At 41.4% G+C, this 16372-nt stretch overlaps 1 protein-coding gene across 1 annotated transcript in view; it reads left to right on the top strand.

Moving 5' to 3' along the window:
* The first annotated feature begins 203 nt into the window (after positions 1–203).
* Positions 204–16372, top strand: part of FAM3D (FAM3 metabolism regulating signaling molecule D) — a 44807-nt gene continuing 28638 nt past the window's right edge. The window contains exon 1 of the mRNA XM_042452742.1: positions 204–327. The gene's annotated coding sequence lies outside the window, so the exon portion shown is untranslated. The remainder of the gene's footprint in view (positions 328–16372) is intronic.

Here is a 16372-nt window from a genome sequence, read left to right as displayed (position 1 = left end):
TTCTTATAAACAACCACAAATACTTCCTCATTCTATGTGCTATATGGGTTTGTTTAACATTTACTGGGACAGCCACACAACACATGGGGCAGGGAGGTCTTTTGTCACGGCCTGTGACTCAGCCAGAGAGGCTGGGCATACCGATGAGTTTAACCCTCTCATTCATTAGATTTATGGCTTAGTCATAAAAGTGAGCCTGGCCTTTTCTCTTTCTTTTTATGCTCTCTCACTCACACTGAGTGCCATGCCTCATTTGGCACTTGCTGCCAAGAAATGAAGACACCTGTAGGACATTCGCCCTGACAAGACGGAGGCTACGGAAACCAGGTAGAACACCCTCTGGCTTTTTAAGGGATGTTTGGTATGCTCTTAAATAACTATTTATTCTCTGGGACACCTGTTTTTCCATCACAACATGAATTTGCATGAATCTGTATGTGTGCATGTTTTAAAAATTAGTGGCTTAACTGGTGTACCACTTTCACCTGAAACAATTTCGTTTGAGGTTTTGAAAGCCCCTGGCTGACCTTCGGCAAGTCACACATTCTCAGCCAAAGGGGAAGACAAAGGCAAACCTCCTCTGAACAAATTTTGCCAATAAAACCCTGCGATGGGTTCACCTTAGGGTTGCTGTAAGTCGGAAATGACTTGAAAGGGCACAACAACAGCAAAAACCATTCTCTGGCTGTTTGATCCATGATGGGTGTTCTTTTTTTGTTGGTTTGGTTTGCATGAAAGGTATAATTTGATGGTGTGGAAACTGCAAACTGAGTGGTGATGCCAACTTTTCAACCCACCTGTTCCACTCGAGTAGTAACTTGATCTACAGGAGCTGAAAACATTTCCCTGCATGCTGTGAAAATGTTCACCTACTGATCTTTGAATACCAGTTTGTTGTAAAAGCAAAGTGACCAAAACTGCTGGAAGCATATCCCTGTACAAATGTAAGGCTGAAAAGCAGACCTGCTCCTGCCATTTGGCCAAGTAAGGTGATCCCCCCCCCCACTTTCTATATATCAGCACAAGATAGAAATTGTATTACTTGGCTTTTATGTATTTTGTCCTTAATCCCTGCATGGCCAAGTAAAGGAGGGACCTCTACCTGCATCAGCCTCCCTCCAGGCCACCTTAAACAGCATCCTAAGCAAACATCTAAAATAAAATACAGCCCTGTAACTGACAATGGCTGCATCTGTCCTGCAAAATTAATCCAGTTTGCCATGGTGCAATGCTATAGGATTCTGGGATTTTATAGTTTTGTGAGATACTGAACCTTTTCTGAGAGGTCTGGTGCCACAACAGAAATCGCAGGATTGCATAGGATGGAGCTATAAAAGTTAAAGTGCTGTCAAACCCCCTCTGACCCCCTCGCCCACACAAATTGCTCTATGCTGCTGCTACACTGCAGAATTAATGCGGTTTGATATGAATTTAACTGTCATGGCTCCATCCTTGGAATTCTAAGATCTGGACTTTATTCTGGCAATAGAACTCTTCAACAGAGAATGCTAAGTTGCTCACAAAACTAAAAATCCCAGAATTCCATTGCACTGAGCTATGGCAGTTAAAGCAGTGTCAAACTGAATCAATTCTGTAGTGTAGATGCAGCCCTGGTCTCCCTAATTTGGGTCAATTCAGACTGGTGTATTGAGTGTTTGGAAGAAACTCGCCTATCTCCATTTGCTGCTGGAGTGAACATCAATCCTACCAGCTTGTAGATACAAGGTGTAACATCTTCCCTTCCCCTCAAGATATAAAATGTCTTTAAATGGTCACTGCTGATATCAGGGTACTAGTTGCCTAGGAGTGGGAGAGAGAAGGTTGACGTCCATGCTTTTAATAACTTGGCAAATTTGATTGCAAGGTCATATTTACCAATAGCACTTCTGCCTTAATGATGCAGGAGACTTGGAAACAGGGCAAAGAAAGTGGCAATGCTCAAGCCTCTATTGGTCAAAGCAACTGAATGAATTTCTCTTTTGGTCTGATAACTCAAGTCAAACCAAACTCACAATATCAAGAGTGAGCGGTGCCTCCCTCAGGGAGCAATGATCATCCAACATGGAAGAAAATAAAACAAATAAAAAATAGAAGATTATGTTTTAGATAACTTTTAAACAATAGGTGCCTCTTTCCTCTTTCCCCCATTAACTCCTGTGAATAATTTTCATGTTCTGAGGCTACATCTCAGCTGCTCTGATCTATGGGTTGCTGAGTAGCTGATGGAGATGGCTTCTTTCCTTTCTTCCCAGCAAGCTCTTGGTGTTTGAAGGCTGCTGTTTCTTTGCAGATGAATTCTTCAGTCAGGTTTCACTGCTCAGCAACCTTGACAGAGATGGTTGCCTTTGAAAGTGGAATGGGAGTCTCTGTTCCTCATTGTTTCTGGTTTGGGGCCATCCATTGTATAACTTGTTTTTCTTGTTGCCATGCCTTGCATATTATAGAGCAGGAATTGTTTTCTTAAAAGAAGCCTGGTTTTTCCATCCCAAAACACACCGTTAGAGGTAAAATTATTTCACTTCATGTCCAAAAGGGTGAGGAAGCCATTGTGTTTATGGCAATTCACAATGTTCCTGAGGATATCAGTTAATGACGACGACAACAACTCTTCTGCTTTGACATGTATTAAGGACTTTTCACATTTATTCAAGCTATCAAAATATTAGAAATGATCACTGGTCAGGGCCACACTAGTAAGAGAGATGTAGTTTAGGCCAGAGCTTCTCCTACAAACTTTTCCACTACAGTTCTCAAAATCTCTGACCATCAGCCATATTGACTAGGGCTTTTGAGAGATTAACCAAAGTTTGTGAATCACTGATATAGGTAATATGGATATGGGCTGGTATCCCATGCTGTAGTTATAGCCAGATTTGCCATCATCTTGGAGCTGGAGCTGGAGGCAGAGAGGTGGACATAGGTCACAAATTTATCTGCTTGATGGAAAAAGACGGAGTGAGGCTATGTGACTGGAGCTATCATGCGCATAGTGCATTCCAGAATTTGGATTTCAACTCCCAACTAGGATGGTCAGTAATCAGTTGCCCTTCAGAAGGAGAAGTTACGGGTGAGAAGCTTTGAGCCGGGTAAGAAAAAAGAGAGTCCCTCTCACAATACGTTACCCAAACCTAGGGATGGGTGAGAATTCCAGTTCAGTTCATTGTAAATGTTAGTTTGATTGTTTTAACCAAATTTTCAGTTATTTGGGATGGAAAGAATCTGAGATTTCAAAAAAAAATGAGAAAAAGTCAAACGAGCATTTGCCCATCGGTTTGGGGCCCAGTGTTTTCAACCCTGTGAATGCTCAACTAGGGTTTCTATCTGATTTTTCCAGTTGTGCTCATTTTTTAATTCTTACATGAGAGGTTCTCTCCCTGCTGGAAATGGTAGTGTTGATTGAAATGGCATGGTTTAGAAGAGGAGAATTTTGTTTCAGTTTGGTTTTGTAAAAAGTACTAAAACTTGCACATTTCTTTATATTCAGAATTCATATTTATATTCAGAAGTTGAAAGAAATTGGGTTTTTTTTAAAAAATGATTTTTAAAAAAGTTTTAGTATATCTTACAAAACTAAAGTGAATTATTCATCACTCCTTATGAAAATCTCATTGTTCTTGCCAAAATACAACAAGAAATGGGTATGCTCAGTATACCTAGATCTGGTTCTTGTTAAAGACTGCTTAGATCAAGGGTGGGAAATGCTGCCCTCCAGATGTTGTTGGTCTACAATTCTGATCCACACTAGCCAGAATAACTAATGGTGAAGAATGCTGGGAGATGCAGTCTAATAACATCTGGAGGACCATAGTTGTCCACTTCAGGCTTCAATGAAGGATTGTAAAGAAATACCATTCTACCTGCCATACAGAGTGGGAACACCTAGACACACTCCAGACATGTTCATGGGAGGGGATGAAGACAGAGCTAGGAAATAGTACTTTAGTTTTAATAGAATTCCCAGAAACCAATGGCCATACTGCCTGGGAGATTCTGGGAGATTTAACCCCCAAAAGGTCCCCTCCCACTCATGCTGAGGTTTGAAGCTACTGTCTCCATGCCCTTACTGCTCACAGCAGCATTTGAAGTCAACAGATGTCAACTTTTAAATGGAACCATAATCCAGCCTTAAAGTGAAGTGTGCTTGATCTGCTTTGGCACAAACCACAAGTGTGATGCTGCAGCAAAGAAGGCAAATGCTACTTCAGCCTGCCTTAGTAGAAACATGGTTTCCAATTCAAGGAAATTAATAACCCCAGTGTACTCTACCCTGGTCAGGATTCATCTGGATTACTGTGTTCAGTTCTGGAAGCCTCATTTTAAAAAGAATATAGACAAGTTGGAGTGAGGTCAGAGAAGGGCAACAAGGATGATAGGAGGTATGGAGAATGCACAAGGAAAGATTGCAGGTGCTGTGGGTGTTTAGGTTTAAATATTTCAAGGGCTGTCACAGAGAGGAGGGAGCATGTTTGTTCTCTTTTGCCCCAGAGGGTGGGACCAATGATTTTAAGATAAGGATGGTAGATTTTGATTGAACAGTAGAAGAAACATCTTGACAATAAGAGCAATTTGGCAATGAAAGCAACTGCCTAGAGAGGTGGTGGGGTCTCCTTCCAGAGATCTCAGCAGTGTTCTGATTATTTTGTGTCTGGCAACAAGGATGCACCCAGATGTTTCTCCAAGTTCGAGGCCCAAGCACCATGGAGTGAGCATCTGTCACTAGTCCCAGCTTCTGCCAACCTAGCAGTTCAAAAGCATGTAAATCCAAGTAGATAAATAGGTACACTTCAGTGGGAAGGCAACAGTGTTCTGTGCAGTCATGCTGGCCACATGATCATAGAGTCGTATATGACAATGCTGGCTCTTTGGCTTAGGAACGGAGATGAGCACCAGCCCCTACAGTTGGTTACGGCTTGACAACCTTGTCAAAGGGGGAACCTTTGCCTTTACTTTGCCTACTTTCCATGAAGTAGGGAATGGCCATGTAGGAGGACATCAGGGGCTTATCAGTAAGACGGGAGGAGGGTATATGGCTTAGTGTAGTTTAGGTCCGCATGCAAATATTTAAGCCATGCTGAGGGGATGTAGGATTGAGGCCCCTTATTGTCAAGTCTGGTTGGCCCCATAGGTAAAAAACAATGAGTAAAGTTTTCCCCATCACACCATTTCTGTAACAGGAAAAATGATTTCTGCCTATTATGTGCTTGATGCAGCATGGAGCCTCCAGTGAAGAAAAGGTGGCAATTGTGTATGGAGCAAGGATATGCATTTGGTGTCAGCCAGCAACCTCACAAGCATACATGCATGAACAGATGACAGTTGACAGTACACTAGTAGCAGCAGGTACCATATGTTGTAAGAGTGATCTCAGATGCCAGGGAGAAATGAGTTTTTACTTACAAGAAAAGGGAATTGAAGTCATGCCAGCATCATACAGGGAACAACATGAAGTCAAACAGCCATTGGCTGTATGCAACCCATTTAGGACAAACAGAGGCTTGGGTGTCTTTAGTCTGCACTGGGAAATCAGTGGCCCTCCAGGTTTTTCCAGACTACAGTATCCATCATCACAACCCATTGGCCATACTGGCTGGAGCAGATGGTAACTGAAGTCCAACAGCATTTCAGGGCCACTGTGGTTCCTTACCTCAGACTGACATCCTTGTTCTAGTCTCCTCTCCACTCTGGGCACCACCCAGGTAAGAATAGAAGGCATGGCAACATGAGCCTCTTGGTTATTTCCTTCTTCAGAAGTTCAGGGATTCCTATTTCATTTCTTTCATTTACCTTTCCTGTATCAGTAGGCCACTCCTTGAGTCCTTTGCTTGTTCTGTAAAGCATTACACCAGAAGAAAGTGTCTTGTTTGCTTAAGCAGGCACGTCCTTCCCATCTTAAAGGCATCAATTTCACCCTAGAGAACAATGACCAAAATGGGTTCAGGACCCTCTTTTGAGTGAATTTTTTCACAATGAGCAACAGAAGTACAATCGATTGCCCTCTGAAGAAGGTTCTCTGCCATGGGACAAACCCCAGGACCGAGTGGAATGGATCCAGGTCATCAGGTCCCCTGGTATTGGCAACAACTGACGTTATTGCTGCCCTTCGCATGTACAGAGGCTTTTATTATGCCATTAACTCCTAACAGCCAAAACCTGAGCAGCAACAGGCAGCACAGAGATGAGAAACAGGACAATCTCTGTGACTTGCATTTCTTTGCGTTCCAACCTGCATTCCTCCCACCATCCTTCTCTTGTTTTGGATTGCTTTTGGGGTGCATGGAGGTTCATGTGTATTTTGGGGACATGCCTTTCCTTAAGCATGCACTTTTCTAATACATTTTATAATTCTGTGCATTTTTGCAGGCAGTTTCCCAATGACTACAGTATGTACAGCCAGTGTGCTGTAGTGGTTTGACTGTTGGGCTACGACTCTGAATACCAGGGTTCAATTCCTGTTCAGCATTAACCCACTGGGAGATTTTGGGCATGTCACAGTCACTCCGCCCTGGGGGAACGCAGGGGCAAACCTCCTCTGAACAAATCCTGCCAAGAAAACTCCACAAGTTGGAAATGACTTGAAAGCACAAAGCACACAGTATATTAGTGCACATTTTCCAAAGTTGTGTACTTTGTGTTGCATGTATTTATTTGCCTGTAATTCTAAAATGACAAAAAGGGGAAGGATCTATTTCATGCAGTTTCTTTTCAATGGTGGGAAAATGAAAAATTGAAGTATTATTTCACTAAGAGCCCACAAATATAATGAATTGGGGGTGGGGCATGTACTGTAATTGATTAAAGTAATTTTTTTCTCCATCGCCAACAGATATACAAATTTACAAAAATGTTGTCCCTCACCACTGGCCACAAGCTGTCTAAGGCTGATTAATGTGGAGTTCAACTTAATCTTCTAAATTATAGAATGATAGAGATGGAAGAGTCCCCAATGACCAGACAGTCCAAACCCCTGTCACACAGGAACACAGAATCAAAGCACCCCCCGACAGATGGCCATCCAGCCTCTGTTTAAAAATCTCCAAAGAAGGAGACTCCACCACTCTCCAAGGCAGCGTCTTCTACACTCTTGAACAGCTCTTACCATCAGGAAGTTTTTCATAATGGTTAGGTGGAACCTCTTTTCTTGTAGCTTGAATCCAGCTAATGTCCAGGGCTATATTGTTCCTCCATTGTTTTTGTTTTTAAATTTTTTATTTATATGCCAATTTTCTCCCAATATGGGACTCAAGGTAACTCAAAAGTAAGATCAGTTGAAACCTGGTAACAAAAATTAAAACCAGAAATAAAAGATCAGCCCATTAAAACCATAGATTTTAAAAAGCATACAATTATTTAATAACACCAAAAAGTTAAAGATAGAGCAAAAAGTTCCCATAGGATCCCTGGAAGCATTTATTCATTAAAAGCCTACTTGAACAAAAAGGCATTTTCCAGCCAGCAAAAGGAGAGCAGAGAGGGGGCCAGCCTACCTCCTACAAGAGGGATTTCTACAAGGTGTGAGAAATCATTGAAAAAGCTCTCTTGCCAAACCAGCCTGTGATGGTGACAGGACAGAGAAAAAGGCCAGCCCTGAAGATCTTAAGATTATGTTAGGTTTGTATAGGAAGACACAGTCTTTTAAGTAGGCATGGGCTAAGCCATATAGGGCTTTAAAAGTCATGTACCTGGAAAACAAAATGGTAGCCAGTGAAGCTGTTTCAACAAGCAAGTCATAATGCTGGTCCCTCTCAGCATTTTGGATCCACTGATGTTTCAGAACAGTTTCCAAAGGCAGACCCATGTTCTGTAATGTAATCAAAGCATGTGTCATCATAGCCAGATCTCACTTCTCAAGGAACAGGTGCAGCCAGCACAGTAGTCTTAAGTGTGCAAATGCACTCCTGGCCACCATTGAAACCTGGGTGTCCCAGCTCAGGGGTGAATCCAGGAGAACCTCCAAACTTTAACCCAACAGGTTTCCTTTCCATTAGTGACAGTTTGTGATCTAGTGGATTTTGGCCTGATTAGGAAGCTACCTTTCTCCAATCACTCTCCTCTGCATTGTTCATCAGTGAGATCCTCCATTCCTACCCTGCTGGACAGGCAGCAGCACATCTCTGGATAACCAATAAGCCACTAGACAGCTATCAAGCAGGACAGGTATGCAGCATATCTGCCCTGCTAGACCTGCATGTTTGGGCAATTCATTTGAATAAGATGCATATATAATAGATCATGCTGAGACCTGAAAGAACAACCCATAGCCCAGACAGAACCTGCTCATGCAAACTGGAACTACAGGAACTGAATTATATGGGCATTTAAGACTATAAATTGAGCCGTGCTAGATCACACCAAATATCTATCTAATCTGTCCTTGCATTCATGTACTGGCCAACTACTACCTATATGAAGTCTGGTAGCAGCACATGAGCACAATTGCATGTGCGCACACTCACACACAGAGACTGATATTTCCCACAAATGGTATTACAAGGCATGCTCTCTCTGGTAGTGTAGAGTAATTCTTGCAGCCACTGAGATGTTGTACACACATGTGGACATCTGGTGGCTCTGGAGCAAAGACAGAAGAACTACATGGGTGGAAAGAATAGTTGGGTTCTACCATCACACCACATCTGATCTTTTCTGATTTCAGAAGTTAAAGAGGACTGAGCATGCTTAGTTCTTCAATGGGAAGTCACCAGGGCTCTCAGATGAGTTATGATAGAAACCACCTGAAACTCTAGAGAGCTATTGCTTCCAGTTAGAGCTGGCAATACAAGACTAGATGGACCAGTCTAAAGTAACTTCATATAAAATTGGAGGAGGCCATCATCCCAGTAGCGTCTCTTTTGTTTACCTGTACATTGTTGTTCTTGTGTGCCTTCAAGTCATTTCCAACTTATGGTGACCCTAAGGTGAACCTATCATTGGGTTTTCTTGGCACGTTTCTTCAGAGGGGGTTTGCCATAGCCATCCTCTGAGGCCAAAAGAGTGTGATTCACCCAAAGTCACCCAGTGGGTTTCCATGGCCGAGCTGGGATTTGAACCCTGGTCTCCAAAGTCATTATCCAATACAAAAACAACTAACACTTTACTTTGCTCCAGTTCTAGCCTCAAAATATTTAAATTTTGGTCCTATGGAAAAACAGCACCCAATATATCTTTAACACAGTGAAAGAAGATGCCATAGTATGGCAGCTTAAGAGTTTCTAGTTTTCTGGTGTATATGAGAGAATTGGATATGCAGCAGCTGAAATACAAAAAATGCTAAGATTCATTCTACCTGCCCAGAGCCAGAAATAGCCAGTTTCTAATGTATTCATTTGAGCGTTGGCCACAGTGAGCTTGAATAGAAACCATGGAACCTGATCCTTTCCATTTCCTTCATGAATCATTTGAGGTTTATCTCTGCTAAGTGCAAATGCCTATGCCTTGGATCTATCATCCCCCAAGCTCCGGTCTTAATTAATGGCTGTGCAATCTGCTTCAAAGAGATTCCTTGATAGCACTGCCTAGTTGTAAGAGCCCCTTTGCTTAATTAGCTATCCTCCAGACTAGGGGATGGAAAGAAATCCTCTATTCATGTGATGGCCAGAGGCATCTTGTTAAGACCCTGGTGGACGTGGGATTTGATTTCTGTAGGAAATCGGCTTTCGTCTGACATCCTAAAAATGTAAATGGCTCATTTAAACTGGACACTTCAAATGAATAGCTGTGATTGGATGAAACTTGTCTCACCTCATCCTTCATGGTAGTTTTTTTTAAAAGTCCTTATAATGGAGGAATGACTCTTTCATCTGAGTTCTTATTATGGGGACTTGTTCTCTACATGGGCCATGCAACAGTGCTGCCTATACGATGGAGAGAAAAAATTGGTCCGCTTGCTAATGATTGCCTTAGAGGCTTTGGATAAAGATTAAATTCCTCCCTAACTTCACTTCTGAAGGAAGCAATAAGAATTTTTTGGCAGTTTGAGCCCTGTGGTGAGCCTGTCATTGAAGGCAGCACAGTTTTCTAAGACTATTTGCAGTTCAGGACTTAATCTGTGCAAAATGTGCACATGGGAGGTGTGTGTGTGTGTGTGTGTGTGTGTGTGTGTGTGTGTGTCTTTGCACAGGAAACAGCACTTGGTGCCCAAGAAATTATATATCTTTGTTGTTGTGTGCCTTCAAGACATTTACAATTTATGGTGACCCTAAAGTGAGCCTATCATGGGGTTTTCTCAGCAAGATTTGTTCAGAGGCGGTTTGCCATTGCCTTCCTCTGAGGCTGAGAGCATGTGAGAGCATACTCCATAAATGATTTGCCAGAAATGAAAATGCTGCTCATATATAAATGGCTGAGAGCCAGCATGAATAGTGGTTTGAGTATTGAACCAGGACTCCAGGAGACCAGAGTTAGAATCTCTACTTGATCATGGAAAACCACTGGATGACCTTGGACAAGTCACACTCTCTCAGCCCCAGAAGAAAGCAGCAGCAAACCTGCTCAGAACAAATTTTGCAGAGAAAATCCCATGATAGCTTTAGGGTCCCCAAAAGTCAGAAATGACTTGAAAGTACACAACAGTAATATAATTGGCTCCTTTGTGTCTAGAAATATAACTAAAGGGTTCCCAGTGTTGCAGAGAAAGCTGTAGTTTTATGAAGCAAATTATGTTTTTTCTTGGGGATGAAAAGGGTGTTTGCTTGATTTGCCTGGATTTTTTTCTTTCTGGAATATCAGAATACCATGGGTCAAACTGACAATTTATTCTGTGGTGCTTAGGAGTTTTTTCTGATCCCAACCAGGATTCATCATGTCAAAATAAAAAAAATGGGTTAAGCTAGAAGAACTGTTCCACTGGTTTTAAATCAGGTCAGGTTTTCTTCCTATTTTAATAGGATGTTGGTGGCTAGTGAATGAAATCTAAGAGATTTAGAGAACCTTTTCTTACTGATCCCAGTGGAGCCTTTCTGGTACCCTTTCACATTCATCAGCCTGAAGAAAATATTCAGCATCCAAATTCATGACCCAAGTTACATATCCAGATAGGAACAGTGGACCAACAAGACCGTAGGAGGAAAAAAACAGGATTGATAAATGTATGTTTGGCTCCTTGGTTTTTACAAGGCAGCTGTTCACATTAGGAAACTACATTTTCTCTTGGAAAAGAACAAATACTTGTTTATAACCATTATGAATTCCCTTTTTCAATAACAAAAGATATAATTACATCACAAGTATAACTTTATGGGGGATAACAGGACTGTTTTGTGGAGGGGGTGAGCCCCATTGGTTAAAATGGCATGCGCACAAGACCACACCCTGCCATTCAAGCCAGTGGGGCTTCAATATATGCAAGTTTCCATGGGGGGGGGGGGTCCGGAATGGATCCCCCGTGAAAACAGAGGGGTGACTGTAGTTAATAATGCCATGATACTGGGCTACCTGGACATATCCAGCTGAATATGCGGATGACACCATATTACTAGCAGAAAAAAACACAGACCTAGAACAATTACTGAGGAAGGTCAAGGAAGAAAATTTAATGGCAAGCTTAATGCTGAATGTAAAGAAAACAAAAATAATGGCCATGGAACAAACTCAAGCTAGGAAATCAAAATAAAGAGTTCACATACCTTGGATCAAACATTGATCAGAATAGCAACTGCAGCCAAGAAATAAGAAGACAAATGGGAAGGGAAGGGAAGGAATGGGAAGGGCAGCTATTAAAAAACTAGATAAGGTATTAAAAAGTAAAGATATTTAACTAAGCACAAAAGTGAGAATTGTCCAAGCCACTGTGTTCCCCATCACTATGGATGGATGCGAGAGATGGACAGTGAAAACAAAGCAAATAACAAGAAAATCAACTCTTTTGTGCTGAGAATACCATGTAGAGCCAAAAAGACAAACAAATGTTTCCTTGAACAGATCAAGGTGGAAATCTTCCTGGAAGCCAAGATGATCAGATTGAGACTGTCATACTTTAGCCACATCATGAGATCACAGGGGACATTAGAAAGAAAATAATGCTAGGCAAAGTAGAGGGTAGTAGAAAGAGAGGAAGATAGCATGTCAGATGGACATACTCAGTCAGGGAGGACACAGACCTGAGCCTGCAAGACCTGAGCAGAGCAGTGGAGGACAGAGGTCTTGGAGATGTCTCATCCATGGGGTTTCCATGAGTTGGGGTCAACTTGAGGGAAATTAACAACAACAAACAAAGCTGGTCAAATCATCTTAGGTGCTTCCTTAGATGCTTAAGGTGCTTCCTAGGTACCTGTTCTCCCACTTGGGTCCTACTCCCCAAGAGAATGAAAATTATTTTTTTAAAAAAAAATCTGTTGTCAGGATGGCTGAGATCATGGAAGCAGGGATTGGTAACTTTAGTGTGTCCAGGAGTCAATTTTAACCACCAGGGATTGTACCAAGAACATCAACCATCACTACCATGGTTACACTGCCGTTTATTACTACAAAGTTATGCCACTTCAATTCAGTTTCCTTGCTGCATTCTGCAGAATGCTGGGATATGTAATCTCATCAGACACTAATGTTCTTTGGCAGAGAATTCATTTCTAAGTATCCCTTGTTAAACTTCAAACTCCACAATTCCATAGAATGGAAACATAGAAATTGAAGTGGAGTCATAGCACTATAATTGTATAGTATAGTATGAAAGGCTCCTAAAGTGATGTGTACAGGGAATGGATCCCTGGTTTTAATGTGTAATCATGTTCGTATAAGCTTAATCATGTTTCAAGGTTTCAGAAACTTCAGTTTTGTTCTAAAAGAAGGTGCCCTGCTTCCCAAATGCTTTGTTTAGGCATATAAATATATGGTTTAAAATTCACACAACCAAATAAAGTAATAGCAGCAGGGCTACATAGCACATACAAAAAAAAAAATCACAAAGGAGAGCCAGCATGGCATAGTGGTTTGAGTGTTGGCCAGAGTTCGAATCCGAGATGAGCCAAGCAACCCACTGGATGACCTTGGGCAAGTCACATGCTCTCAGCCTCAGGGGAAGGCAATGGTAAACCTCCTCTGAAGAAATCTTGCCAAGAAAACCCCATGATAGGGTCGCCTTATGTTAAAAAAGACTTGAAGGCACACAACACAGATGCACACACAAATACAAAGGCCCCATGTGGCACATAGGGCAGGAACAAGGAAGCTGTTTTCAGATGTTTTAGACTACAATGTCCAGAATCCTTAACCATTGACTGGAATTTATGGGAATTGTAGTCCAAAATATCTGATCAGCACCATGTTGCCTATTCCTCCTTTTCAGTCTCAACCTATATTATTAAAATTTCTCTCTTCCGGCATCTTTATTTAGGTAAGAAGATCTGATAGCAAATCTCCACTGAACTTTGTCCTCACTTCCTTGATTACCTATTTATGTCCAGTAACCTTTATCTACAATAATCGTCACAACGCACCCGGATATCCTGTGGAGCAACTCACAGCGCTGTATTCTTAACATATTGTTATCAGCTGTCCAAGGGACAGAAGTACTAGAAGAGAAAAGGAAATAAAAAATGTTACTGAAGGAGGGCCATCACCCAGTTGCAGGGAAGGGGAAAATCCGCTGGTTTTGCTTTCCAAGCATTATGATTTCTACCCTCCTGGAATCCCAATTTCTTTTGACCCCTATTGTGGGTGGAGGGAAACAAATGTGGGCAAATTCTTCGAAAACAAACAGAAACAAAATCCTGAACCATTGGCACCAGACAAATATATAGGTACAGTAGTTCTCTTTATGGAGAGGAACATGTTTTACCTGCGAATCGTACAGGTGTTAAAGACAAGAAGCCTTTCGGGGAGCAGGGAGTGACAACCCTAACTCAGCACTAACATGATTAAATGCACATCGATTTAAGACGTAAGTCCCAACAGAGTCCCAATTTAGAAAAAAGGTGGGAAATAAATAATTAGTATTAATCGTTATCATCATCATCATGGTGTAAAACATTCAGAGCCTTACCTGACCTGGACCAAAAAAAATAAATGGCTATTTCAGTTTCTTCCCATGTCCATTTAAAATACATATTTGAAGTTATTTGCATTCCAGATATGGAGAAATTGTAAATTAGGGTAAGAAAAGAATTGAAATGAAATTCACAGCAGAGTGGAGGTGGAAGTGGAAGAGAGAGAGAGGCTTTTGAATTTGTTCAGTTCCAGGTTTAGGTCCCTGATACTGACACAACAGACCTTGGAAAAATTACTTTTTTCATCTACAGGTCCTAGAAATCTCCCAGCAAGTAACTCTTCCAGGTTCTTTTGCCAGTTACATGATTTGAGGGATAGGAAAGCTAGGAAAGACCTCTACTGCATAGCCAGCCATACACAAAAGCCAGGGTTCTCCAGGGAACAAGGTTTGTATAGAGTTTTTAACACATTTTACATTTCAATGGGTAACTGTTTTAACTTTTTTAATTTTTAATTGTTTTTTTAAATTTTATATTTATACAGTTTAATGCTTTTGTACTGTTTTTAAATGGTATTGTTTTAAATTTGCTGTGCACTGCCTTGAGTCCCTATATTGGGAGAAAGGCGGGATATGAGTAAATAAAACAACAATAACAAGAGCAACCACCAAGCTAATCTATACTCTATTTCTCACCACCTCTGCAGAGCCAGCCTAGAGCCACTGAGGGCTCATTCACACTATACAGTTATAGCACAATGATTTCATTTTAACTGCTATGATTCATCCTATAAAACCCTTTACCATCTAAGGAGGGGAATTGAGAATTGTCAGCCAGAGAGCTCTAGTTTTTCCCCAAACTACAAACCCCAGGATTCCATGGGATTTAACCATGGCAGTTAAGGTACAATATATCTACCTCTGTATTGTGAATAAGTCCTAGGCAGAGGTAGGAATCCAGCTCCATTGGATACATGGAGTGCAGCCTCTATGGACAAACAGCCATACAAATAGGTGGCAAGGAATACGGGAGTATGAATTGTAACCCAGATACACAATATGTGGGTATGGAAGTAGGGTGACAAGTTCAGAAGATTATCACATGGGGATAAGAAACGGGAGGAAAGCGCTATGCTCTCATCATGTTTGCACGATTGCAGGAAGATTTTCACATGACATTGTGCACATACTGTACTTGTTCCGTCATCAAAGAGTCATACTAGTGCAACTTCTCATTAACTATAAAAAAGTGTGAACATGTGAAAGGCAATCATGTTTCAGTAGCACCATTGAGAATCTGTCATTAAACCTTCTGGATATAAAGTGTGTTATTCGACAGAATCACTTCCTATCTCATACTTGTGAGCACAGGAGAGTTCCTTAGAGAGATTACCCGCTTTTTTTCTCTCTGATCACAACCCCTTCTTTTGACGTGTGGAATGTAAAAGCGCTATTTTACCATTCACAAATGGTTAATGCCCCGTTACTGTGACACCATGTGAGAGTGAGAATTGCAATTTCATCATTGTATCATTCTTGCTAAATAATGTTAGAATAGTGCTATTAAAGTGTAAATAGCCCTTGTGTGATAATCTCCTCAGTCCCTAAAATGGTTGTAAAGAGCCACTGAAGGTGGGGGGCTGATTTTACGCAGAAGCCAAGATGAGCAGGTAAACCATATGAATAACAAGCTTGCAACTTATTTTTTAAAAAGCCATACAGATTAAAACTATACAACACCATCAATAAAATGTATAAACATAACTTTTTTTGTGTGGTTTGAGTGCTGGATTATGACTCTGGAGACTATGTAAATCCATGTGCGACCCTGAGCAAGTCATCGGCCTGTTACAGACTGCCGAAATAAAGCTGCTTTGGGTCTCTTTGGAGGTATGCTGTTTAAATGATGCATGCATCCTAAGAATCCGGAAGCTGCACCAAAGCTGTACTCTGGCGCTTAGGAATGGAGTGTGGCTTTGGCGCGACCTCCGGACTCATAGGACCCATGCATCATTTAAACACCATACCTCCAAAGAGACCCGAAGCAGCTTTATTTTGGCAGTCTGTAACAGGCCATCCTCTCCCAGACTCAGAGGATGGTAAAGGCAAATCCCTCTGAAGAAACATGCCATGAAAAACCCTATGATAAGCTCGCCTTAGGACCACCATAAGTAGGAAACAACTTGAAGGCACACAACAACATTAAACCATTAAAATTCATCACAAGAGAATATAGAAACTATAAAAGCAGAATAGCAAAGTTTCCTCCCTCTCTTATTCAAGATAAATGCACTAAACATCTTTCTCTTTCACAGTCAGACAGGCCGAAACACACACTTTGTCTGCTTTTCCCTCACTTTCCTCTTTAAGTTGTTCTGCTTGAAATCCTGGAAAGCCAGTGCCAATCACTAAAGGAGGCAATACAAAGAAAGAGAGAGAATGAGAGAGGTCAAT

The sequence above is a fragment of the Sceloporus undulatus genome, chromosome 2, assembly GCF_019175285.1.
Source record: "Sceloporus undulatus isolate JIND9_A2432 ecotype Alabama chromosome 2, SceUnd_v1.1, whole genome shotgun sequence".
NCBI classification, from domain to species: domain Eukaryota; kingdom Metazoa; phylum Chordata; class Lepidosauria; order Squamata; family Phrynosomatidae; genus Sceloporus; species Sceloporus undulatus.
The sequence above is the reverse complement of the archived record's forward strand: the minus strand, read 5'-3'. Positions and strand labels throughout refer to the sequence as shown.